The 25,364-nt window shown below is 39.8% G+C and overlaps 2 long non-coding RNA genes and 1 pseudogene across 6 annotated transcripts; all 3 read left to right on the forward strand.

Annotated features, from left to right (window-relative positions):
* Nucleotides 1-9,001: 9,001 nt before the first annotated feature.
* LOC126591000 (uncharacterized) lies at nt 9,002-12,324 on the forward strand. 2 transcript variants are annotated; one of them, XR_007612209.1, is made up of 4 exons: nt 9,796-9,890; nt 10,062-11,746; nt 11,829-11,877; nt 12,108-12,324. It is a non-coding gene; the product is annotated as an uncharacterized LOC126591000 (long non-coding RNA). The 2 variants fall into 2 exon arrangements; XR_007612208.1 differs by lacking the exons at nt 11,829-11,877; nt 12,108-12,324 and having other exon boundaries at nt 9,002-9,890; nt 10,062-11,766.
* A 1,156-nt stretch (nt 12,325-13,480) lies between these two features.
* On the forward strand, nt 13,481-17,452 carry LOC126590998 (uncharacterized; annotated as a pseudogene).
* An 88-nt stretch (nt 17,453-17,540) lies between these two features.
* On the forward strand, nt 17,541-20,843 carry LOC126591002 (uncharacterized). 4 transcript variants are annotated; one of them, XR_007612212.1, is made up of 4 exons: nt 17,541-19,229; nt 19,360-19,423; nt 19,520-20,160; nt 20,379-20,843. It is a non-coding gene; the product is annotated as an uncharacterized LOC126591002 (long non-coding RNA). The 4 variants fall into 4 exon arrangements; XR_007612211.1 differs by lacking the exon at nt 20,379-20,843 and having other exon boundaries at nt 17,541-19,000; nt 19,051-19,229; nt 19,520-20,349; XR_007612213.1 differs by lacking the exon at nt 20,379-20,843 and having other exon boundaries at nt 17,541-18,873; nt 19,051-19,229; nt 19,520-20,349.
* Nucleotides 20,844-25,364: the final 4,521 nt, after the last annotated feature.

Below are 25,364 nucleotides of genomic sequence, written 5' to 3' on the forward strand. Positions count from 1 at the left end.
GATTTCTCAGAGGATTTGGGGTTCTGAGAGAGTGAGGGAGGAGTGGTTAACTAGAGAGAGTGTGTGTGTGGGAGAATGTGGAAAACGTTTCAACGAGGTGCTAGAGAGCTCGCTGAGCTCGTGTGGTTCGCGGCTTGGTGAGTGGTGGTGATTTTGGGAGGGAAATATTTGGCTCCAAGCCGAGCCTAACAGAGCTTATCCAAGCCAAGCCGTTCAATAATGGTGGTGCTTAAAGTTAAAACAAATTGGTTGAATAAGATTTCATTTGGATATGCTTTTAAAATGACTGAAAAAGCTTGTAGATAAAATGTTCTGTAAGAGCAACTCCACCCTTGGAGCCCTTCCCCCAGGCAATTCACTATTCAATCCATCAAGTGAACAGTAACTGCCATAATAAACAGTAACTGGCTTTTGCGTCTTCACCGCACTTGAATAACCCTAGAATAGGCAATAAAATATTATTAATATTTTTTTTTTACAAAATAATACTAAATAAATTGATTTGTAATTTCGGATAAGATATTTTAAATCGTTCTCGTTGCGCCACGTGTCATTTACCCAAAACGACTATTATTGGTCATAGATTTCAATAAGTAGTTGAGAACATATAAAATTGTGGTGTAAGGTACATGATAATGAAAAGGTATTTATAGAAAAGTAGAAACATTTTTTTTTTAAATTTTCAGATATTTTTTTTCGGATTTTTTACAATTTTTAAATTTTTTTATTCAAATAATTAATCTTTGGATTTAAAAAAAATTGAATTCCAACACTCCCGATTGTGTCACGTGTCACAACGGTAATTTTTCTTAATTTTAAAACTATTTTTTTTTTAATTTATAAAACAGATTAACATCAACCGTTGATCTCAAATCTAACGGTTGATATTAAATCAGCTTTTTTTTTAGTACCGTTGAAAATCGGACGGCTCGTATTAAAGAGTCATTGGGATCGAAGGGACCGTGGGAAGCCACGTGGTTTCTCAATGGTCACTGCGCGCAGGTCATTCAATTTGAAAACGTGTCGCTGACGCGCCCCCACAAGCAGGTGAGGGCATGTGTTTGACACAAAAAAATTAAAGAGAAGGACCGACGCCAAGCATGGCATAAGCCTGGCGTCACACCCCTTGGGCTGAAAGGCTGTCAATCCCTCACGGGCTTGGCCCTCAGGCTCCCACCCTCACTCAGGCTGCCCAACGCTGGAGCCGAACCCACCGGCCCTCGGGCCCTTTCCTCTTGCATGTCCAACGAGCAAGGTCCAACAGTGGTTTGCTCTAAGAATATGTGTTTATTCCATGAAGAACTTTAAATATTTTTTTTCAGAATTTACATGGATTTTTACCAAAAATTGGTTCAAAAAATATTTTCACCAAAATTCATTTCAGTGATTTTAAAAATACATCCAAACGAACTCTAAATTTGGTAAGCCTAACACCGGGAGATCTTAACAGAAAGAGATGGGAACAATATAATGAAGAGCAACTTAAAATTGAAAATTATTCCTAAATAAGATCTGTAAAAATAATTAAACATAAATTTATCATTTAAAAGTGAAATTTCACCTTTAATTACCGATGCCACCAAATCCCAAATTTTGTGAGACAAGTCGTTACGCTCCCTGTCTTTCATCGTCTAAATCAGTGGAGGAGTCGGTGCACGAAATCGACATAGAGAATAAGATGGAGAAAAGTTTGTTTGTTTTCTTTTTTCTGATCGGTAAAAGGGAGAGGGATGGGATTTCTTAGCTAAATAAGCAAACAGGAAATGGATTTGCAGACGAGGAAGAAAGGTTCTGGATAATGAATGGCTTCCAGAGAGGCGGAGGCGAAGCTTAAAAGCCCTTCTTTAGGGTGACAAAATCTGAATATATACTCTCGTTTCAGGGCAACCTAGCAGGACAGTGTTCGAACACCCTCGGTTGTATCGAGCTTTCGGATGGTTTAGTTGGGCTTTCGACATCGGCTTTGGGGTTCCGAAGAAATTTGATTTGGGCCTCAATGACAACCGGAGCACAGCAAAATATATTCGCAAACATCATCCGGAAAAATAATTGGACTTAATGGTACACAAAACCATACATGTTTGTTACACATGGATGTATGCAAAGTAGAACCTTGTAGCATTTTGGATCGTGACATTATTTGAGCATGCTAGGATTTGTTGTTATTCTAACATCATGTCTTCCTCCCTGTTTGAGGTGTATATTTCGCATATTTGAATTACAGCCAGCCACTAGTAGTTTTTTTCATACTGAACTTAATCTTTGCTTGTACGTTATTATGCTCTTATATTTGTTATGTTATTGGTTCATGGTATTTTTAACTTTCTTTTTGTTTGTAGCATATAATTATGCGGGTGGAAGGGAGTGCTGTGCATATTATGAAAGCACTGGCAAACCATCCTTGAGCAGCACAAAGTGTTTTTATTTTATTTTTTATTTTTTTGGGTCAAACGATAGGTTTATTAGATTAGATGTTAGAATAGGAAGCCGACGGGATTCAACCCCATGACGTACTGCAAGGGCAACACTCAGATGGTTTTTGTTTTTCGGTTTTTTGGGAAGGACTCTTTCAGATGGTTGCCAATGGGTCTTTCAGTCTTTTCCCGACATAACTAGGGCCTGGTTCTTCTGCACAACATTCAGCTTCATAGACATGCTATGCAGGTGGATACATTGCACGTAATTTGGATCTTGTTTGTGCTAAGTTGTGGTTATCTTTCCAGATTCTTGGTCTCCTCTTGGTCAATGACAAGAGGAGCACAGCAAGATATGTTCGCAAACATCATCCAGAAAAATAATTGGACTTGTAATCTTAGCGAAAATTTGCAATGCAGGTAGATACATTGCAGCGTTCCCTTGGTGTCCTGTCATCGTTTGCTTGTTTGAAAGTTAGCTTAGATTAACGACCATATTGAGTCCTAACTTAATGATGGTGGTTAGGTATATGAGACACGCTTAAAGATTACAGACCAACCGGAGAAACTTTTTAGCAACGACCATGTACTAGTTTTAGTGTTATCACCCGTCAAATAGACCTCGGATTCAGATGAAGAGACTAGGTTCTAAATCTCAAGTTCAACTTGTGCTAAAACATATAATCTCACACCTCCTTACACACACAGAGTGCAACAAGAGTTAATCCAAGATATTGCATGCAGATGCAGTCATTGTTTTACCTTTACCAGAGAAAAATGTGCCCTAGATATACATGCGGCACGGGTACTTCACATGCAGTTCAAGTGTGGACAGGTTGGCCAACTCTTCTGGCGTGATCTCTCCAAGAAGAAGGTCTCCGCGCAAATCTTTGTCACCAGGTAGGACCATAGCACCGACTAGAACTCTATACTTTTGACCAACTGGCTTCGAAGTATCGTTGAAACCCCAGTGTTTAAACAGCATAGCCTCAACTTCAGTAGCCATTTTACGAGGGTCAGGTGCACTGACAGAAAACCTTGCGTCGGCTTCCTTAGATACCTCGGGACAAAGCGGCGTCGGCTTCCTTAGATACCTCGGGACAAAGCGGTGCAAATGGTTTTCCTTATGAACTCCGGTTCTTTTTCTACATCTGTTGTGACAGGATCGGAACCAGTATTAGCGGATATTCTATAAATCTTTATTTGAGTACATAATGACTTAAAAAAGAACAAAGGCCGACTCCAAGCCAAAAAGGCTCCCCGCTTTGCGAAGGTCAGGGAACGTCTTTAACCTTTCTCACTCTACAAAGAGGCTGAGCAACGGTAAGGTTGCCTACAACATTGACTTAAGGGTGCGTTTGGTACGTGGGACGGGACGGGACGGAACGGAACGAGGCGTTCCGTCCCGCGTTTGGTGCGCTAAAAATGGGTGGAACGGGTTGTTCCACGGGACAGATTTTGGGTGTTTTTGCGTTCCACCTCTCCCCCCTGGAACGGGTTTGTTCCACGTCTGTGGAACACAATGTTTTACCATTTTAAGACAAATATACCCCATGTCTTTTTCAAAAATTACACCTTCGTTCCGTCCCGTCCCGTCCCGTTCCGTCCCGTTCCGTTCCGTTCCGTTCCGTCCGCGTACCAAACGCACCCTAAAAGAACAATACCAGAATATATTCAATTGCAAACATGCTCTTAGTGATTAGTGATTAATATAAGTATTATCTTTTGTAATATTAGCACCTGAATTATGAACAATTGAGCCAGCATGAAAAGATGAAAATAATATTAATTCCCTTAATTAATTTTAGATATATGTATGATGTTGTACATAGAAAAACAGAAAACAATCCAGCATCATAAATAAAATTAAATAGAAAAAAATTAAAGAGAGGTTGGGTCCGAATCAATCACCAGGCCAAGGCTCAGTATTCGGCGGTGGTGGCTGCGGTGGCGCTGGCTTACTCGTACCGTCACTAACCGGGAAAGTGTAGGGCGGCACACATGCAGGTCCGACGGAGCGACCTTCAGGCCATACACAAGTTTGTAGGGTTTGGCGTCTGCCCTTAACCTTGAACCTGACGCCATGGTGCTCTCTCTCTGAGATTGCAGATCGATCGATAAGGAATTTTTTATAACCGAAACGATTGTTCGACTTGGAGGTGGAGGTTCTGGGTTCCCTTATATTTATAGGTTTCGGCTTCACCGTTCAGTTCGGGTTGGGCTTCACATCCAGTTCGGGTTGGCCTTCACCGTCCAGTTTGGATTGGGCTTGGTTTTTTTTTTAATTTTATTCTCTCAGAATGGTTACTAGAGTCGATCCCTTTCATATTTTTTTTTTCTTTTCATTCTCTTGTTTACTAGAGTTTTATATAATTTAGAATTATTTTCAAGGAGAAAACAAGAGTCAATTTCTTGAAAAATCTAATTTGAAAAATTGAAATTCCAAGGTAAATAGGAAGAAATAAATGAGAAATCGATAAGTAATTTATGAGCATGTTTACTTATTTAGAATGAGAATGTTTTTTTTTGTTCATGTACGAAATAACCTACCGTGATGATATGATACCTGATTATATAGATAGTAGTGGCATTAATTTGAGTTATGCCCAGTAGGGAACTTGGAAAATAAAGATCAAGTTCAAAGGATGATATTTGTCCCAAAGAAAGCAAAACGGGTTTAGCATTGGGCTTCGTTTAATTTTAATAGAGTTTTGTTTCATCCATCTCCGTCGACATGCCGACGCCAAATTAACTTGAACTTATCTCAGCTTCGTTGCCCAAGTGGAGTTTACAAGATGTTTTGAGATAACCAGGTAGATTTGCATGCGGGTAAGGAACCTGCTTTTTCAACCGTGGCGTGAACAATCTTGGTCCAGGCTCGAGATCCGGCTAAAATTAACCGGGGACATACAGAATGCAATTGTTGACCATAGAATAAGTGGTACATGGTACAAAGAGATTGAAGAGGGTAAGATATAAAAAGCCGGCCATCCGGAGTTAAGAGAGGTCGGTAAACGAATGTGCAGGGGATCAAGCAAGGGCAGAAAGGGGTTCAACCAATTGTGGCTCCTGGATATACATTGGTGGTATTGAGGTGGCCTCTGATAACAGTTATGCAATAGCTCCTGAGAAATGCTTAATAAAAATGTTGGATGCTATTTAAATTTGTAAGCCATACTTCTGTCATCTATTTACCCTTTGAAACTTTTTTTGCAACGACGACGTGGTTGTAGCGTTATCACCCGTCAAATAGACCTTGGATTCACAAATGAATTGGTTTCGACTAGGTTCTAAATCTCAATTTCTACTTGTGCTAAAACAAGTCTTACTTGCCAAATTTCACACTGATCCTCCCATTTCAAAGCGCCAATTCTTTTTGGCTCCGGGCACTTGTGCCGCATTTCGATTATGGACATGTTGGCCAACTCTTCTTGCGTGATCTCTCCAAGAAGAATGTTGTTGAATTGTGGCCAAGTGGCGTGGACAACAAAACAAAACAACTTTCGGCTAATAAACAAACCAAAATAAAAAAAAAGGTGAAAAACATCATGATGAGGAGGCATCATGATGATGTTTTTGAATTTTTTATTGGGTGATGATGATGTCTCTTTGGCTTTTTCTTAAAGAAAAGAATAAGGGTTCGGTTGGTGCAATAAGAGAGAAAAAAAAGGGCTCATTTTGTTATAGAGAAGAGTGAGTAGAGAGCTGCAGAGAAAAGGAGTGCATCAGAAAAATAGAAAGGGTGCAGCAACCCTTCGTTGAAGAGAAGAAGAAAATGCTCTTCTTTTTGTTAGCAATCATCCATCATAATTGTTGTTGTAATAGCTTTGAGCTATATGTATAGAGAATAAATTATACATTATATTTCTTTCTCTATTTGTTTCTGTGGTATGTAAGAGCTATTGGGTGTATTGGGTTATTTGGGTTGTGAGATTGCCAACACTTTGTAAACTCCCATTTGGTTGATAGTGGATTATTGGGTGAGCTCCTACTGCTCCGAGGACGTACTCCAGTTACACTGACTGTTGAGGAACCTCGTTAAAATCTTGGTGTTCTTTTATATTTTGTTCTTGCATTTTCATTTGATAAATTTCCTGTGGGTTAGCTTGAGTTGGTTCCAACGGGTTTGGTGCTATCCTAGCACAACAAATGTGTCTGCGCAAATCTTTGATACCATCGTCGCCCAGGCGACCTAAAAACACAGAATACTTCCCGCTCACTGGTTTGGACAAATCAAAGAGACCCCATCGTTCAAACAGCAGAGCCTCCACTTGAGGAGCAACTTGACAAGGAAATGCACTACTTGTTTACCCGTCACAATTAAAAATTTCTCCACTTCCACAGCTCCCTCTCTCCCTCTCCGTAACGTTAGATATTCAAACTTTCCTCCTCTTTCTTGTTCCAGGCTCTTTTTATCCGACTCCGCCCGACATGCCGACGACAAATTAACTTGAACTTATCCCTGCACGTCCAGTAAAACGCTCTTCTCCTTTCAACATCCGTTCGACCACCAGCTGCTTGATTAAATGCCTCAACGAAGCTGGCCACTTCAATGTCTTTGGTTACTTGCTCCTCAAGTTAGAAATAGGCAAGTTAGGAGTTGAGTGGTAAATGTTTTTGTGGTTAAGATTCTTTTCTGTGAAGAAATTCATCCATCATTGGACAACTTGGGTTTCCCTTTCTGCTCTATATGTTCTCGGAATCCTCAGCTTCGAGCTTGTTCAAATGCCGGGCCGGTTTCTGTGTTCTTTTGGGTTTTCTTCGTTGGCCAAGTGGAGTTTACAAGATGTTTTGGGATTACCAGGGAGACTTGCAGTTAAAGGAAACTGCTTTTCGACTGTGGTGGGAACAATCTTGGTCCAGGCCTGGCTCGAGATCCAGCTAAATTAACTGGGGACATACAGAATGCAATTGATGAGCATAGACTAAATGATGCATGGAAGTTGCATGAGCAGCACGTGCAGACGGAAAATTTTCCAATGAAATATGTTATGAATGAGCTCCTAACGAGTCTTGTTTCGTGTTCAGTGGCTAGCTTGAGAAGGCTTATGGGCTGGTAGAGCATGCTATTGCAAAAACAAAACAGAACTTGTTAGAGAAGGAGACACTGATTGATCTGTCTTTTCGTCTTGCCAAAGCCGGATTACATATTCCTGCATGCCACTGTTTTGAGAAAAATGGTAGAAAATGGAACAGTTTCCCCCTATTGCTGCCTGGTCTGCAATATTGGCCTACATGTCTCGAACAGCCCAAAAGGCTACTGATCGTGATGAACTATCTGATTAAGGTTATGACGGTGATGCTGGTCAAGTCCGTTGGCTTGAGGTAGCTTTTAATTAATGGTACACAAAACCATACATGTTTGTTACACATGGATCATGGATGTATGCAAAGTTTGATTCTGAAAACACAATAGGCTTAATTGCTGTTATGTTGTGTTTGGTACAAGTATAACCTTGTAGCATTTTGAATCGTGACATTATTTGAACATGCCAGGATTTGCTGTTATTCTAACATCTGTATTTTTTTTCCCTGTTTGAGGTGTATATTTCACGTATTTGAACTACAACCAGTAGTAGTGCGTGACATTTTTTTTCATACTGAACTTAGTCTTTGCTTTTACGTTATTGTGCTCTTGTGTTTGTTATGTTATCGGTTCATGGTATGCTTTTAACTTTCTTTTTGTTTCTAACCTATAATTGTGTGGGTAGAGGGGAATGATGTGCATATTATGAAGGCACTGGCAGACCATCCTTTGGCAGCACAAAGTTTGTTTGAGGATGATTCTCTTCAGTTGCTCTTTTAGATGGTTGCGGTGTTGGAGTATGTGGCCAAGTGCCCAACTTTTGACTATAAAAAATTATAAAGAAAAAGGTAGACAAAATAATTATGTCTCTTCCTTATTTTGGGGAAAAGAAAAGGGATATTTGTCTAAAGTTTTCCTGGTCCATGGGAAGTCACGGGGTGACTTGAATGAAGGCTATGTTATGATGCGGGAGCTGCTGCCCTTTTGTTTTTTTAAGAGAGCAGAAAAATTGGTGAGCCGAAGAGAAGAGAGGGAGAGAAAGAAGGTACTGCTGCAGTACCATTTTGAGAGAAGGAGTTGTTGTTCCTTTCATTGGATAGTTCTCACTCCATCAAAGTGTTATTGTTGTAATAGCTATGAGCTTTGTATAGAGAAGAAATTAATCACTATATTTCTTTCTCTATTTGTTTCTTTAGAGTGTGAGAGTTATTGGGTGTATTGGGTTATTTGGGTTGTGAGATTGCCAACACTTTGTAAACTCCCATTTGGTTGATAGTGGATTATTGGGTGAGCTCCTACTGCTCCGAGGACGTACTCCAGTTACACTGACTGTTGAGGAACCTCGTTAAAATCTTGGTGTCTTTAATATTTTGTTCTGGCATTTCATTTGATATATTTCATGTGGGTTAACAAAGAGTTGGTTCTAAAGGGTTTGGTGCTATCTTAGCACAACATGCGGATGGCTCTTTGACAGTCTTCTTTCAACGTAAGCAGGGCCTGGTTCTGCTGCACAGCATTCAGCTTCATAGACATGCTATGCAGGTAGATACATTGCACGTATTGCCTTCCCTAGCTGTAAAGACAGTTGGATAGCAACATTTTCCGGTCATAATCTTAAATTAGTTTTACAACCCGTAATTTAGATTTTGTTTGTGCTAAGTTGTGGTTAACTTTGCTGATTATTGGCCTTCTCTTTATCAATGACAACAGGAGCACAGCAAGATATATTCGCAGAAATCATCTGGTATGGTATGCGTCCACTGGATTGACAATGGTTAAATCCTAAATATACTGAATATGACTGCTCAACTGACCATGCATACCGCCCATATACCCTCTAATGTTGGATAAGCATATAGTTTTGTTATTTATGAGCAACATAAGCTAGCCAATGATGACTACACAGGCCATGCTGACTTTTTTTAAATGTATTTTTTTTTCAAAATCATGGCGTGATCCATGCTTTTCTTGTTATGGTTTAAAATTCTTCTCACCTTTTGATCTTTCTGTTCCCTGTGTGCGGTTTTAATTGGTTCATCAGTCTTCCTTCTTTGGTTGAACTACACATCTCTTCCTTGTGCTGTGTTATTCTAATATGATTTTCTGCAGCCTAAATATGTCTTGGTTCTGATATGATACGTTTTTGGCCTGTAGACGCTGGTGGTGTCAGGCTGAGGGACGATATCATAGCAAAAATGTTGTGTTATATTTGTCTTGCTTGGTATTTGTCCATGTTTTTCAAAGCGTGTTTTGGAGAATTAATCTGATATTTCTTTGTGTCTTTTCCGGCCACAAGTCTGCATGTTGATTTATGCTGGTTTGCCAGGAAGTAGTTGAACACAACAGACGAGATATAACTCTTGCCATGATGAAGAATTACCTGTTACTTCTAAGTAAGTTCATTGATGACAAAACAAAAGTACCATCACTGATTGAAGAGGCATGAGCAGGTGGTTAACTGTGTTTTTTTGTTTGCTTGTTATGTGGTATTTTTTCACAACTTAGGGCTAGTTTGGTATTGCTATTTAAAAAAAAAAACTATTTCTGCTATATTGTAAAAATAAACAGCTGTAAAATAAATTAGTTGAGTGTTTGATAAACTTTTTTTAAAGGTTATGCAGATTCTTATTTATTTACTCATCCAATCAAGATAACATCGTACGACTTGCCATCTGTTTCCTATCTTTTCCGTTGCCACCACTCTTGCTGTTCGTGTCTCACTGAGCTACATAGTCAATCACGTACTTTATTTCTTATACAGGTATAATTCTGTAACAACCGCAAAACATGTTAAAAAATTATAATTTATTTCTTTTATGTAAATGGTTGCTACTTAAATCAAATCTTTACTAACATTGCTCTTCAAGAGAACTGGTTGTTACCAAAATTTAAACAACCTGTAAAGTTAATGTTAAACAGGAGATGCAGCGTTATTCAAGCACGAATTATCAACAAATCTGTATTGCACGAAACAGATTTTTTGCTTAATTTTCTGTTGGTAATTTCAATTTTCAGTTATTGTTATAAATTTTCTGTCATTTGGTCACAGTATCATGTGATTTTAACTTTTGTTATAATTTTTCCAATGCCTAAGAAATTTTTTACATTGCTGTTGTTATCTAGCTCACAAAGATTACAAGGTATGTTGCCATTCCTCATGATCTGCATATCTATCGTCTATATAATTTCAACAAACAATATTATACAACCTGTGTCAACTTGCAGAGTGAAGCTTAATTTATATTCATTAGTTCAACACTGACATGTAAACCTGATTCATGTATGGATATAATTGTTTAATCTTTTACTGCACCTTAAGCAACCGAAAAGTGAGGACGATGAAAACAGTTATATAAACAAATAAATGTAATTGAACAAGTTCATACATATATATGTTGCTCATTTGTTTCAGCATTTTTGCTTTGGTTCATCTGATTGAAATGTTCTTCCATAACAGGTTCCAACTTAGTTTTTTCCAGCACCTTATAAAAAATTGATTCCGTCTTGCACAAATTACAAGGTATGCTCTAACTTATGATTTCATAAATTTCATACGAATTGATGCTGATTGTAAATACATTTCAGCATGTTCAATTTTACACTTGCAGCATCGCGCGGGTACCATTGCTAGTATATACTAAAACTCAATTTTCAGGTGGCACTATTGATGTGCGGACAGAAATGCCCCTGATTTTTTGCTTGATTTACCGTTTTGCCCTTCTTTACTTCTTTAGCCTTCGATTAGGTTTTTTCTTACCTTTACCTTTGTTTTGCCTTTTCTCTCTCGCCGCCGATCTCTTCTTCGATCCGTCTTCTCTCTCACAAATCTTTGCTTCTGTCATTTTCGAACTAAAAATCTCTGCTTCCGTCTTCTGTTTGCGCTCTGTTGGCTTCTCTCTATAAAAGTCCTCTCTCTCCTCCTTCGCCATACCCAAGCTTTTCTTTGTCGGTTTGCTTTCCTGATTTCTGCTTTCCCCTTTTGCTCCCTGCTGCAGATCGGCAGCTGCACTGCTGTTCTTCCTCTCCTCCTCCTTAATTCTTCCACTCCAAATACTTCATTTCATCATAACATTTTCATACGGCAACGAAATCGCGCAAGGTCGGAGCCTATAGATTCGTATTAGGACCCTCTTCCATCTGATATGAAACCCACACCTCAAAATCAACCGTGCTCAAAGATTCGAGCCTAGAACAGTGACGGTTTTTTGGTGGAGTTTTGCTGATTCCGCCCAATCCCGCCGGAATTTGGTCTCGGCCCAAGAGAGAAAGTTGATCCTCTCCTGACGATATTTCTACCTATACTTGAGTTCGTTGAGTGAACTGAAAGTTTTTATTTTTTTTTATTTTTTTAGATTTTGGTTTGTGGGTTTTTAATTTTTTTTGTGCAGGTAAAGGAAGAACCCAGAAGCGATATGTTCATGGTTCAGCAGCTAATAGGTATGCCTAAGACCTCTTGCTGGTTGCGACAATCTCCAGTTTCTTACTCTATTTTTTTCTCATTCTCTCTATAGTACCAGTACATGTATAAACAGATGTATACATCCATAAACAAACATGCATATTCTCATGTTGGATTTTTTATGCTCAGTGAGATTGAAGAAAATTTGAGTCCATCTAATTTTTGAATTTTTATAATATATCTGGGAAGCTGGGATGTATATGGACAGTCTGCGGATGTTTGACTAACAAAACAAAGCCATGTTAACATTTCTTTTGCAAATTTTTAATTTGTTTCTCTCAAATTGATAGTTTTTAGTCATATTCCTCTCTTCCACTCATGAGCATTCACTGTCGCTATAGAAAATTATAGTAATTTTTCTGGGTTTTTATAATTTGCATAAATTGACCCTTTTTCGCAATGAATTTTGTAATTTTTGTGCGTGATGTTTATGAAGTTTCTCCATCCAGATCTTGGTGTTGGTAATTCAACTTTCGATTTTAACAGGAACAATTTACAGTTTTTGTGCTATGGTTTTTTAGCTTTATTATTTAATGTTTGGTTTTGTTGTTGCAGAGGGACCATAACATCTTGGATAGCTTCTGTGATTTTAAAACATTTGAGGGTGAGATTTACATAATGATTTATATTTGCGGGTTTAGTTTTTTTTTTCAATTTTAAAATGTTAAAATTTGAACATTTTTTGGCCTGAAAATTTTAATTATCTTATGTTGTGAGTTGTGATGAAGGATTGAATTGGGTTTGGGAGTTTTGATTTAATGAGAGAGGCAGGTGGTTTTTTTTCAATGTGTAGAATTTGACAAATAAGTTGGTAGGTAGGAGATTAATTTGATTGCATCAGAACTGACGGTGAGGTTGGGCAAAAAAGAGTTATGAAAGGCTTAATATTGTTTCTTACTTTCTTTATACTAATTTAATTTTGGATGCTTAATCAATCTAAAAAAGGCAGGTTCAGTCCATATTCCTTTTTCTCTATGTAGTGTAGTAGGATTGAACACAACACATGGACGTACAAATATAGGAGGGTAAGTTGGTACTTAAAATTAGATACCTTAAAAGGTTTAAAATTAGATGTGGGGACGGTTTGCCCTCTTTAGGATTCAACTAAAAAATTTAAGGTTCCTGCTAATGGCAATTTTAAGGTCCCAGAAAATGATGAAATTAATTGGTACGTGCAAATGATATCCACCTATATCAATTCACATTTTGTACATTTTTAAAGTTTTAGATTGTAAGCTCTCACTTTAAAATTGTCACTTTAGTTTAAAAGGAGTGAGAAATGAAGTCGGTCATAGTATGTGTAGTAATGTCATATAATCAACCATAATAGTGATAATTTATATTTATGAATTCGGAATGTGGGATCTTTCTTTTTTTGTTTGTTTAATGTGGATTCTCTGGGTTTATTCATCTGTAATTTTGGTGCTTTTTCAATAACTTCAATGATAATTAGGGTTGTTTTCTTTTGAGTTTTTCTTTTGTGTTTTAATTTAAGATTTTACTGATTTTCACGTATTTATTGTGCAATCTCTTCTTTATTTTCTCTGCAGCACAATGAATTTATGAAATTGCTCATTTTAACGAGTGGGATCACCAGTTTCCTCCACCTTTTATGTCGCTCACCGCTTCACTGCAAATAAGATTAAACCAGATCCCTTCCAAGTTTCAACCACCGCTACCAGACCTCAGCTATCTTTATGTTGTTCCTCTAAACTTTCATATTGGTACATAAGCTGAACTCTGATTCTATTTCAAACCCAAAGATTGATTATTTTTACTGTTTTTTCTCTGTTATTTAGTAAACTTTCCCAACTGTCACAAAATGATTTATATGATTAGGAATTGATAGAACAGTAGTAGTCAAACATTGTGGCATTTGAAAATCCTTTTGTGATTAAGATGTGTATTTGTTTTAATTACAATTTAGGTGATGGAAAATTTAAATTTAATTTGTGCATGTTTCATTTTTTTCCTACCCAGCTAATGATCTGTTGCTTGGAGTTCATTTTTTTTATTGTACACTAGCTCTTGATGTCAGCTTAATTGAATGTAAATGAAATCCAAACTGCTTATCTTATCATCTCACTTCACCCATCTCTTGGTTATTTGAATTCTTTAGAGATGTCTGTTTTGATTTGTGATTTTGTTGGATTTAGTCTGGTGAAATGTGTTTTTCTGCATTTGTTCATTTTAGGGTGCGACTCTATTCATGTCTATTGTGGATAATTAGTTTCAAAACTCGCAGCAAAGCGCGGGCATTTTTTCTAGTAATTGCTGTGCTCAAGGTTTGTATTCTACTACCGGAGTTGTGGTTTCTGTTTTTGCTTCAACAAATCTGTAAAGGTTGCCAGATGCGTCCATTCTTAAACAGTTTCGGAACCTTTGTGTGCAACAGCTCTGTATTTCACGGGTTAGTAATTTGTTCTTAATCTCCTCTTGATTGGACTTGTAATCTCTGGCTGAAAAGATAATTGGACTTGTAATCTTAGCGAACTAGATGCTTAAGTTAACTTTTTGTTATGTACCCGAATGTCATTTTTGCATCAAGATTGCTTTATAGGAGACATTTTTTTGTATTTGTCTTGTGTATATAAATGGGTCAGTCTACTGTGGTTGTGAATTTGAAGGTTTTTACTCCTTTTTTTGTTTTTTGTTTTTTGTTTTTGTAGGAAAACAATGGCGGAGAAACAAAACATGTGAGAGCGAGGAAGGACTTGTTGCTTTTGATGAGAGGGTCCGATTCCATAGCTCACTTTGCCTCAGCTCTCCAACACTTTGGATAATGCTCCTCGGGTAAAGTTCTATCCCGTCTGCAGCTAAAGATTTGAGCTTTTTACAAATTTGGTCACAGTAAAAAATATGTATCTCAGATCTGAATTGAAGGAGCTTAAATTGCCATTTTTTTCTAGGGTACAAACATGTATTAAGTGCAAACGCTTACAAATGACCCATGTGGTGTATGAGACCGATCAGATGGTGTAGTACACCACTCAGTGTGCCATGATGATGGTATTTTTAGGTGTTCATATTGTAGAAGAACACTAATTCGTAATGTTTGAAATTTGAAATTTGCTTATTGTTTGCCTGAACGGCAGAAATTAGTTGAAACTCAGGTGGGATTTGAGCTTATGGGACTACTTTCTTTGCTGTGTTTAAATAGGGAGCCATCGATCTAGCTAAGCCACCCACATTGACGGAGATATTCTAGAGCCACCTGAGCAACTCGGAGACGAAGAGTAAAGAGAAGGAATGAATCGGAAGAACAGCAGAATGCAGAAGATTCCGGTGTAAGACTGAAGAGGAAATCCGTCAACAGTCATTGCTCAGATGACAAGGAGCAAGGATCGAATGGCAGGAAGCTGAAGAAAGCAAAAAATGTAGGTTTCTCTCTTTTGGTCGGTGTGAAATCTTTGATGGGTTTTGAATTGATTGCTAATTGTGTGCTTAGCTCTCAACAGCTTGCAATTTCAATGGCAACAAAAGCAGTTTCGTTTGCCCGGGAACTCAAGTCGATAAGACCAGATTTATGCTTTATATAGGAGAGTTGTGCTCTGCTGGAGGAGGAGAATCGAAGGCTCCGGGATGGGCAGTATAAAGGGTTGAGGCCTGAGGAAGATGATCTGGTGAGGCTTCAGTTGGAGGCACTGCTGCTAGCTGAGAAGTCAAGGCAGGCAAATGAAAATTCGAACTTGGTTAGGGAAAATCAATGCCTCCACCAGGTTGCGGAGTATCACCAGCTCACCTCCTAAGACCTCTCTGCTTCATTTGAACAAGGGTTGTGCCTAGACTTTCTGTCTCCACCACGTGGACAGCAGACGAGGGAAATGGTGAAGATGGTGATGCTGTTCTCAGACACCAAGTAATCTTTTCGGCTTCAAAGCCTCGCTTGATGATGAGTGTTCTCATGGAGATGACTAGCGGAGTGTTCTCGCGGAAAAAAATTAAAGGTTGCAATCAAATCCTTAACAACTTTTTTTTCCTCCCTAATTGGGAGGAGCTGAGCACGGAACCATTAATTTGGGTTACATTTGGGGAGACTATATGCTTGGGTGTCGATTCTAAACTAACCTGTGTCTTGACCAAACGTACGACCAGCTTAACCTACAACAAGTTCTTTCGATTAAGTCAGAATGTGTACCTCAACATGGCTAGTCTAAGGACGAGCTGGGAAGAAATGTTTTGATGGTTAAAAGTGATAAGTCTAAACTTATATCTTATTACCTCAAGAATATATACACTGATTTTTGACTTCATTCTAACAGTTTTCAAATTTGCCTAAGGAGGTTCAGAGGGTAGAGACGGCTGCTCGTCTAGCGTACTAGTTTTCCGGTGTTGGTGGCTCGGTGTCTAGCCTCGTAGTGGGTTACCCACAAATGTTCTGAGTGAGTTGCCGTAAATTAATTATTATTGGCGCTCAAGCAATGGTCGTAGGCACATGTCAAAAATAGTAAGCATCAATAACTTCAGTTTAAATAAGAATATCTTACTTTTGTTGTTTTCTTATAAATATATGATAATAATTATGTTATGAGTCATTATTTATGCAACATAAATCTTGATTACTTGACTGATTACGATCACATGGAAGTGGAACATGCTGCATCGTAATCAGTCAAGTAACCAAGGTTTATGCTGCATAAATAATAACCCATAACATAATTATTATCATATATTTACAAAAAAACAATAAAAGTAATATATTATTCTCTCAACTGAAGTTATTGATGGTTACTATTTTTGACTCGTGTCTACGGCCATTGCTTGAGCGCCAGTAGTAATCGATTTACGGCACCTCACTCAGAACATTTAAGGGTTGAGACTAGTAGTGTCCCAACCCACAACGAGGTTAGACACCGAACATTGTTACGCTAAACGAGCGGCCATCTCTACCTCTAAGCCTCCTCAAGCAAATCTGAAAACTGTCAGAGTGGAAGTCAAAAATCAATGTATATATTCTTGAAGTAATAAGATATAAGTTTAGACTTTACACTTTTAGCCATCGAAACATTTCTTCTCAACCCGACCTCAGACCAACCATGGTGAGGTACACATTCCGACTTCATCGAAAGAATTTGTTGTAGGTTAAGCTGGTGGTACGTTTGGTCGCGACACAGGTTAGTTTAGAATCGACGTCCAAACATATATAGTCTCCTCAAATGTAACCCAAATTAATGGTTCCCTGCTCAACTGCTCCCAATTAAGGATGTAAAAAAAAGCTATTAAGGATTTGATTGCAACCTTTATTTTTAAATTTTCCAACAAGAACACAATAAAAAAAATCCACAAAACGCAATAGAGTTCGGAGGGGGCCAAACCTTTTGCATTAGGTTGGGAGATATTGGACTTCTCTCTTACACCTTTTGCATTAGGTTTTAGCTTAGAAACAGTTTTTCTGCTCTAATTCTTCTAGCTTAAATTTTTTAGCCTGAGATTATTAAAGAATAAATATAGGCTAATTTTTTCTTTTAAAGTATTTTTATTTTAAATTATGTACACTATCATAATTTAATTTTATGAACATTTTAACTTGAAAAATCACTAAATTTGGATGAATTTTGAGTGAAATATATATTTTTAATTATTTTAGCTTTTGAATTTAAATTTGGGCCGTTAAATTATTTTTTTTTAACTATTTGATTATATTCGATTTTAGGATTCAATATATCCTGTGAGACTTGCTCATGTGGGTGGGGTCCCGTTGGTGGTGTCTACACCATTTTCTGGGCTAAATCTTGGGGGAATTTAGCTTTTGTTTGACTTTTAACTTTTAGCATGAGTTTAGTTGGGTTTGAGTGAATAAAACCTAAAAAATAGCATTTAGCTTAGGTTGGGTTTGATTTTTGAAGCAGCAAAAGGGGGGAAATAAATTAGGTTTGTACAAGTACAAAGGAAAACAGCATAAGTCGACGTATCAAGAATCCCAAACTTACCTTGGCATTAGTATGAATCCTGCAAGAACATATAAACGAAAACTAAATCTAACATTACAACAACAACAAAGCCTTTTCCCACTAAGTGAGGTCGACTATATGAATCCTAGAACGCCATTGCGCTCGGTTTTGTGTCATGTCCTCCGTTAGATCCAAATACTCTAAGTCTTTTCTTAGAGTCTCTTCCAAAGTTTTCCTAGGTCTTCCTCTACCCCTTCGGCCCTGAACCTCTGTCCCGTAGTCACATCTTCGAACCGGAGTGTCAGTAGGCATTCTTTGCACATGTCCAAATCACCAGAACCGATTTTCTCTCATCTTTCCTTCAATTTCGGCTACTCCTACGTTACCTCGGATATCCTCATTCCCAATCTTATCCTTTCTCGTGTGCCCACACATCCCACAAAGTATCCTCATCTCCGCCACACCCATTTTGTGTACGTGTTGATGCTTCACCGCCCAACATTCTGTGCCATACAACATCGCTGGCCTTATTGCCGTCCTATAAAATTTTCCCTTGAGCTTCAGTGGCCTACGACGGTCACACAACACGCCGGATGCACTCTTACACTTCATCCATCCAGCTTGTATTCTCTGGTTGAGATCTCCATCTAATTCTCCGTTCTCTTGCACGGTAGATCCTAGGTAGCGAAAACGGTCGCTTTTTGTGATCTTCGCTAGATTGCTCCGGTCGTTAGTGTGGATAAGTATATAAATGGATAGAGATAGGAAAGCAAACACAAGATGTACGTGGTTCACCCAGATTGGCTACGTCCACGGAATAGAGGAGTTCTCATTAATTGTGAAGGGTTTACACAAGTACATAGGTTCAAGCTCTCCTTTAGTGAGTACAGGTGAATGATTTAGTACAAATGACATTAGGAAATATTGTGGGGGAATGATCTCGTAATCACGAAACTTCTAAGTATCGGAGTGTGGTATCGTTTTGACTTGCCTTATCTGTCTCATAGGTAGATGTGGCATCTTCTCTGGAAGTACTCTTCCTCCATCCAGGGGTGGTATCTTTAACTGGTGGAGATGCACAAGGTAATGTATCAATTTCACTTGAAGCTTACTTGTAGTTTCAGGCTTGGTCAAGCGCGATACAAACCATGTAGTAGGAGTCCCCCAAGTCGCCGAGCTAGGCGATCTGCTGAAAGAGGTGACAGACAAGGTAAGCAATCAGAGCTCCGGCTGATTGTTCACATTCTCCCTATCTTGCAGGCAGCATGAAGGATAAAGAGAAGAAAAATGAGAAGAGATGATATGGGATACTTTTGCTTTTGAAGAAGTAACTTTCCACAGGCTTATTCTTGAACTGAGTTGGAAGGTTTTCTGGTTTCCTCCAGAGTATAAGGCCGACTGAAGAATTTGAGGGTCAAAACAAGTCCATCAAATCTAGAGTACGTTCGACCCTGCTGATATGGGATACTTTTGCTTTGACAGAGTAATGGATGTATCGGCACGTGTGCTGTTACGCTTGTCTCCACATGCTTCCTTGTATCATTCTCACTTGCCCTATATGTTCCTCAGGCAGATGCGGTATCTTCCCTGGAAGCATAAGATGTTGAAGATGAGTACTCGAGAGCAATGCCAGGTAAGTAATCATGTAAGGGGTTCCAGGCAGTCAGTTCCTGGCTGGAAGCTTGATTCCAAGTGCTGACTGATTGCTCTCTTTCTCCTTGTCTTGCAGGTAAGAACAAGGCCAAAGGAAAAGACAGGGAAAAAGCATGATATGGGATACTCTTGCTTTTAACCCTGATGATATGAGATATTCTTGCTCTAGTATAGCTTGTTTGCAGAGGTATTATCGGGGGGAAAGAAAGCTGAATATTTCGAAAGGCTTTGTTGGGAGTGCCCTCTTAGATATGAGGAAGGGTTGAGCATTTTTGCAGGTCTGTCTGTCCGTTGGGGATGGAGGTCGACATATATAGGAGTCTCCTTAACAAGTAGTAATGCTATTCCTTTACCCTGCTTGGTCATAGCCCGGTAGTGGGAGCTGCCAGCTTCACATGTTTTAACTCTGTCAGAGCACTTTAAAAAAGTGGTTTGTGGTATCTGGAAATCCTATCGAGGATCTGGCTCTCGAGCTTCGGAGAACGATGCCTCTTCGATTTTTGAGAAAGCAATCATGCTAGGGGTCTGGCTCTCGAGATTCGGAGAGCGGTGTCTCTTCGATTTTTGATAAAGTAATCATGTTGGGAGTCTGGCTCTCGAGATTCGGAGGACGGTGCCTCTTCGATTTTAGAGCAAGCAATCTTGTTGGGAGTGTTTTCTCGAATGTGAGTAAAGGTTGGGCATGTTTGCTAGTCTACCTTGCCACGAAGCACAGAGGTTGACACACAGGGACTTTCCAATTATCCAGCAATGGTACTGTTCCTTTACCATCTCTTCGATTTTTGAGAAAGTAGTCATGTTGGGAGTCTGGCTCTCGAGATTCGGAGGACGGTGCTTCTTCGATTTTGGAGCAAGCAATCTTGTTGGGAGTGTTTTCTCGAATGTGAGTAAAAGTTGGGCATGTTTGCTAGTCTACCTTGCCGCGAAGCACAGAGGTTGACACACAGGGACTTTCCAATTATCCAGCAGTGGTACTGTTCCTTTACCCTTGTGGGTAATAATATGGTAGCTAGACCTTCAAAATTTATGTGTCTAAATTTTGTTAGTGCTGTTTCTTTGCTATTCTTTTACCCTTCTTGGTCAGAGCGATGTAGTGGGAGCTGCAAGCTTCACGTGCTCAACTTTGGCAAAGTTATCTGTGGTACCCATGAGCTACTGTTGCGTGTGGGAAGTGGGTGATTGAACAGTAAGACTCATGTGCTTTCTACTTCACCAGAAGTCTTCGACAGAATGCCCATAATTTCCGCAAAGCTGAGTGTGCGTGTGACAGGTGCTGACAAGGCTGGAAAAGTAGGTGCCTCTTCGATTTCTGAGATCGGCCCTCGTGGTCTCTGAGCAGCCCAGCTTTTGAGAAAGCAGACGCCTCTTCGATTTCTGAGATCGACCCTCGTGGTCTCTGAGCAGCCCAGCTTTTGAGAAAGCAAACGCCTCTTCGATTTCTGAGCAGGCGCCTCTTCGATTTATGAAGCTTCGTCGAGTGCAGATTTTTATAGAGGCTGGCATTAAGTTCCAAAGCACACTTGAATCTCCACCAGTAGAAGCTCCATTCTTGCACTTCTAAGATCTTGATTTGTCCGACCTCTTCTCTCTTCAACACCTTTGAAAATGTCTGGCCCCTCCGACCGTCGTTTTGACTTGAACCTTGTTGAAGAGGCAGCCCCGCCTTCTCCAGACAACATATGACGCCCATCCTTCGTCTCCCCTACTGGTCCTCTTACCGTTGGGGATTCCGTGATGAAAAATGATATGACTGCTGCGGTGGTGGCCAGGAACCTTCTCTCCCAAAGATAACAGACTACTTTCCAAACGGTCTGATGAGTTAGCTGTTAAGGATTCTCTGGCTCTTAGTGTTCAGTGTGCAGGTTCTGTGTCTAATATGGCCCAACGCCTATTTGCTCGAACCCGCCAAGTTGAATCATTGGCGGCTGAAGTGATGAGTCTCAAACAGGAGATTAGAGGGCTCAAGCATGAGAATAAACAGTTGCACCGGCTCGCACATGACTATGCTACAAACATGAAGAGGAAGCTTGACCAGATGAAGGAATCTGATGGTCAGGTTTTACTTGATCATCAGAGATTTGTGGGTTTGTTCCAAAGGCATTTATTGCCTTCGTCTTCTGGGGCTGTACCGCGTAATGAAGCTCCAAATGATCAACCTCTGATGCCTCCTCCTTCTAGGGTTCTGTCCAGTACTGAGGCTCCGAATGTGATCCCCCTCCGGTGCCTTCTCTTTCTGGGACTCTACCGACTGCTGAGACTTTTCCTAAGCCACTTTTGTGAAGGCTCCCTCTTGTTTGTTTATTTTGACTCATGTATATGTACATATTTGTAGCTTATCGGGGATGTCAATAAATAAGTTTTCCTTCTTTTCAACGTATTGTGTTAAATACACCAAAGCCTTCTTCGCTAAGTTCTTTGAATTTTCTTTTTTTGAAGCTTTGTGAGTGGAGCATGTAGGTTGAGGTAGTGTTCCCTTAATTTCCTGAGTGAGGAAAACTTCTCGGTTCACTGAGTGGGATCGGCTATATGAATCTTAGAACGCCATTGTGCTCGGTCTTGTGTCATGTCCTTCGTTAGATCCAAGTACTCTAAGTCTTTTCTTAAAGTCTCTTCCAAAGTTTTCCTAGGTCTTCCTCTACCCCTTCGGCCCTGAACCTCTGTCCCATAGTCGCATCTTCTAATCGGAGCGTCAGTAGGCCTTCTTTGCACATGTCCAAACCATCGTAACCGATTTTCTCTCATCTTTCCTTCAATTTCGGCTACTCCTACTTTACCCCGGATATCCTCATTCCTAATCTTATCCTTTCTCGTGTGCCCACACATCCAACGAAGCATCCTCATCTCCGCTACACCCATTTTGTGTACATGTTGATGCTTCACCGCCCAACATTCTATGCCATACAGCATCGCCGGCCTTATTGCCGTCCTATAAAATTTTCCCTTGAGCTTCAGTGGCATCCGGCGGTCACACAACACGCCGGATGCACTCTTCCACTTCATCCATCCAGCTTGTATTCTATGGTTGAGATCTCCATCTAATTCTCCGTTCTTTTGCAAGATAGATCCTAGGTAACGAAAACGATCGCTCTTTGGTATTTCTTGATCTCCAATCCTCACCCCTAACTCGTTTTGGCTTCCATTTGCACTGAACTTGCACTCCATATATTCTGTCTTTGATCGGCTTAGGCGAAGACCTTTAGATTCCAACACTTCTCTCCAAAGGTTAAGCTTCGTATTTACCCTTTCCTGAGTTTCATCTATCAACACTATATCGTCTGCGAAAAGCATACACCAAGGAATATCATCTTGAATATGTCCTGTTAACTCATCCATTACCAACGCAAAAAGGTAAGGACTTAAGGATGAGCCTTGATGTAATCCTACAATTATGGGAAAGAGCAGTCTTTGCTCCTTCATACATATCCTTTATCGCTTGGATATATGCTACTCGTACTCCTTTCTTCTCTAAAATCCTCCAAAGAATGTCTCTTGGGACCCTATCATACGCTTTTTCCAAATCTATAAAGACCATGTGTAAATCCTTTTTCCCATCTCTATATCTTTCCATCAATCTTCGTAAGAGATAGATTGCCTCCATGGTTGAGCGCCCTGGCATGAACCCGAATTGGTTGTCCGAAACCCGTGTCTCTTGCCTCAATCTATGCTCAATGACTCTCTCCCAAAGCTTCATTGTATGACTCATTAGCTTAATACCCCTATAATTCATGCAATTTTGTACGTCGCCCTTATTCTTGTAAATAGGCACCAAAGTGCTCGTTCGCCACTCATTTGACATCTTCTTCGTTTTCAAAATCCTATTAAAAAGGTCCGTGAGCCATGTTATACCTGTCTCTCCCAAAACTTTCCACACTTCGATTGGTATATCGTCTGGGCCTATTGCTTTTCTATGCTTCATCTTCTTCAAAGCTACAACCACTTCTTCCTTCCGGATTCGACGATAAAAAGAGTAGTTTCTGCACTCTTCTGAGTTACTCAACTCCCCTAAAGAAGCACTCCTTTCATGTCCTTCATTGAAAAGATTATGAAAATAACCTCTCCATCTGTCTTTAACCGCGTTCTCTGTAGCAAGAACCTTTCCATCCTCATCCTTGATGCACCTCACTTGGTTTAGGTCCCTTGTCTTCTTTTCCCTTGTTCTAGCTAGTTTATAGATATCCAACTCTCCTTCTTTGGTATCTAGTCGTTTATACATATCGTCGTAAGCCGCTAACTTAGCTTCTCTCACAGCTTTCTTCGCCTCTTGCTTCGCTTTTCTATACCTTTCACCATTTTCATCAGTCCTATCCTTGTATAGGGCTTTACAACATTCCTTCTTAGCCTTCACCTTTGTTTGTACCTCCTCATTCCACCACCAAGATTCCTTTTGGTGTGGGGCAAAGCCCTTGGACTCTCCTAATACCTCTTTTGCTATTTTTCGGATACAACTAGCCATGGAATCCCACATTTGGCTAACTTCCCCCTCTCTATCCCATACACATTGGGTGATTACTTTCTCTTTGAAAATGGCTTGTTTTTCTTCTTTTAGATTCCACCATCTAGTCCTTGGGCACTTCCAAGTCTTGTTCTTTTGTCTCACTTTTTTGATATGTACATCCATCACCAACAAGCGATGTTGATTAGCCACGCTCTCTCCTGGTATAACTTTGCAATCCTTACAAGTTATACGATCCCCTTTCCTCATTAGAAGAAAATCTATTTGTGTTTTTGACGACCCACTCTTGTAGGTGATCACATGTTCTTCTCTCTTCTTAAAGAAGGTGTTGGCTAAGAAGAGATCATATGTCATTGCAAAATCCAAGATAGCTTCCCCATCCTCGTTTCTCTCCCCAAAACCATGGCCACCATGAAAACCTCCATAGTTGCCTGTCTCCCTGCCCACGTGTCCATTTAAATCTCCTCCTATAAATAACTTCTCCGTCTGAGCAATTCCTTGCACCAAGTCTCCAAGGTCTTCCCAAAATTTCTCCTTCGAACTCATATCCAACCCTACTTGAGGTGCGTACGCACTAATCACATTGATAAGTTCTTGTCCTATTACAATCTTGATTGCCATGATTCTATCTCCTACCCTCTTGACATCTACAACATCTTGTGTCAAAGTCTTGTCCACGATGATGCCAACACCGTTTCTCGTTCTATTTGTGCCCGAATACCAAAGTTTAAACCCTGAGTTTTCTAGATCATTTGCCTTACTACCAACCCACTTAGTTTCTTGTAGGCACATAATATTTATCCTTCTCCTCACCATAACTTCCACTACTTCCATAGATTTTCCCGTTAAGGTTCCTATATTCCACGTTCCTAAACGCATTTTGCTCTCTTGAACTCTACCCTTCTGTCCTAGTTTCTTCACCCTCCCCCGTCTAATAGGATCAAAGTACTTCTTTTGTGTGTCCCGTGTAAAGTTGATAGGAGCATATGCTCCCAAACAACTTTGAGTGGAGTCGTTCGAAAAGAAGTTTCTACGGCCCCCTTGCTCATTTAACACTGCATCCGGGTGCCGATGGAGATACAGCGACCCTTGCTCACTTATCACTGTGCTCGGGCCACACAGCGCGCCACTTACGGGTGACGCCCTAGCTTTAGCGCGATTTTGTTCTGGATTCATTTTCATAAGGATTCGACGTGATCATGGAGTGCCGGCTGTCGACTACCTGACGCCCTCCCCCTCCTCCTTTATCCGGGCTTGGGACCGGCAATGTAAAATTACATAGGCGGAGTTCTAAATCTAACATTAAAAGTACAAAAATTAAGAGGGATAAGAGAGATTGGGTCCGAATCATTCACCTGTGGGGAGAAGCAATGGCGTATATCCTCCAGGAGCTACTTCTTCCATAGGAGGATCCTCTAAAAGTTCGAACACCCACGCTGGCATCGACTCCGGCATGTAGGGTTCGGCG

The sequence above is a fragment of the Malus sylvestris genome, chromosome 11 (assembly GCF_916048215.2).
Source record: "Malus sylvestris chromosome 11, drMalSylv7.2, whole genome shotgun sequence".
NCBI lineage: Eukaryota > Viridiplantae > Streptophyta > Magnoliopsida > Rosales > Rosaceae > Malus > Malus sylvestris.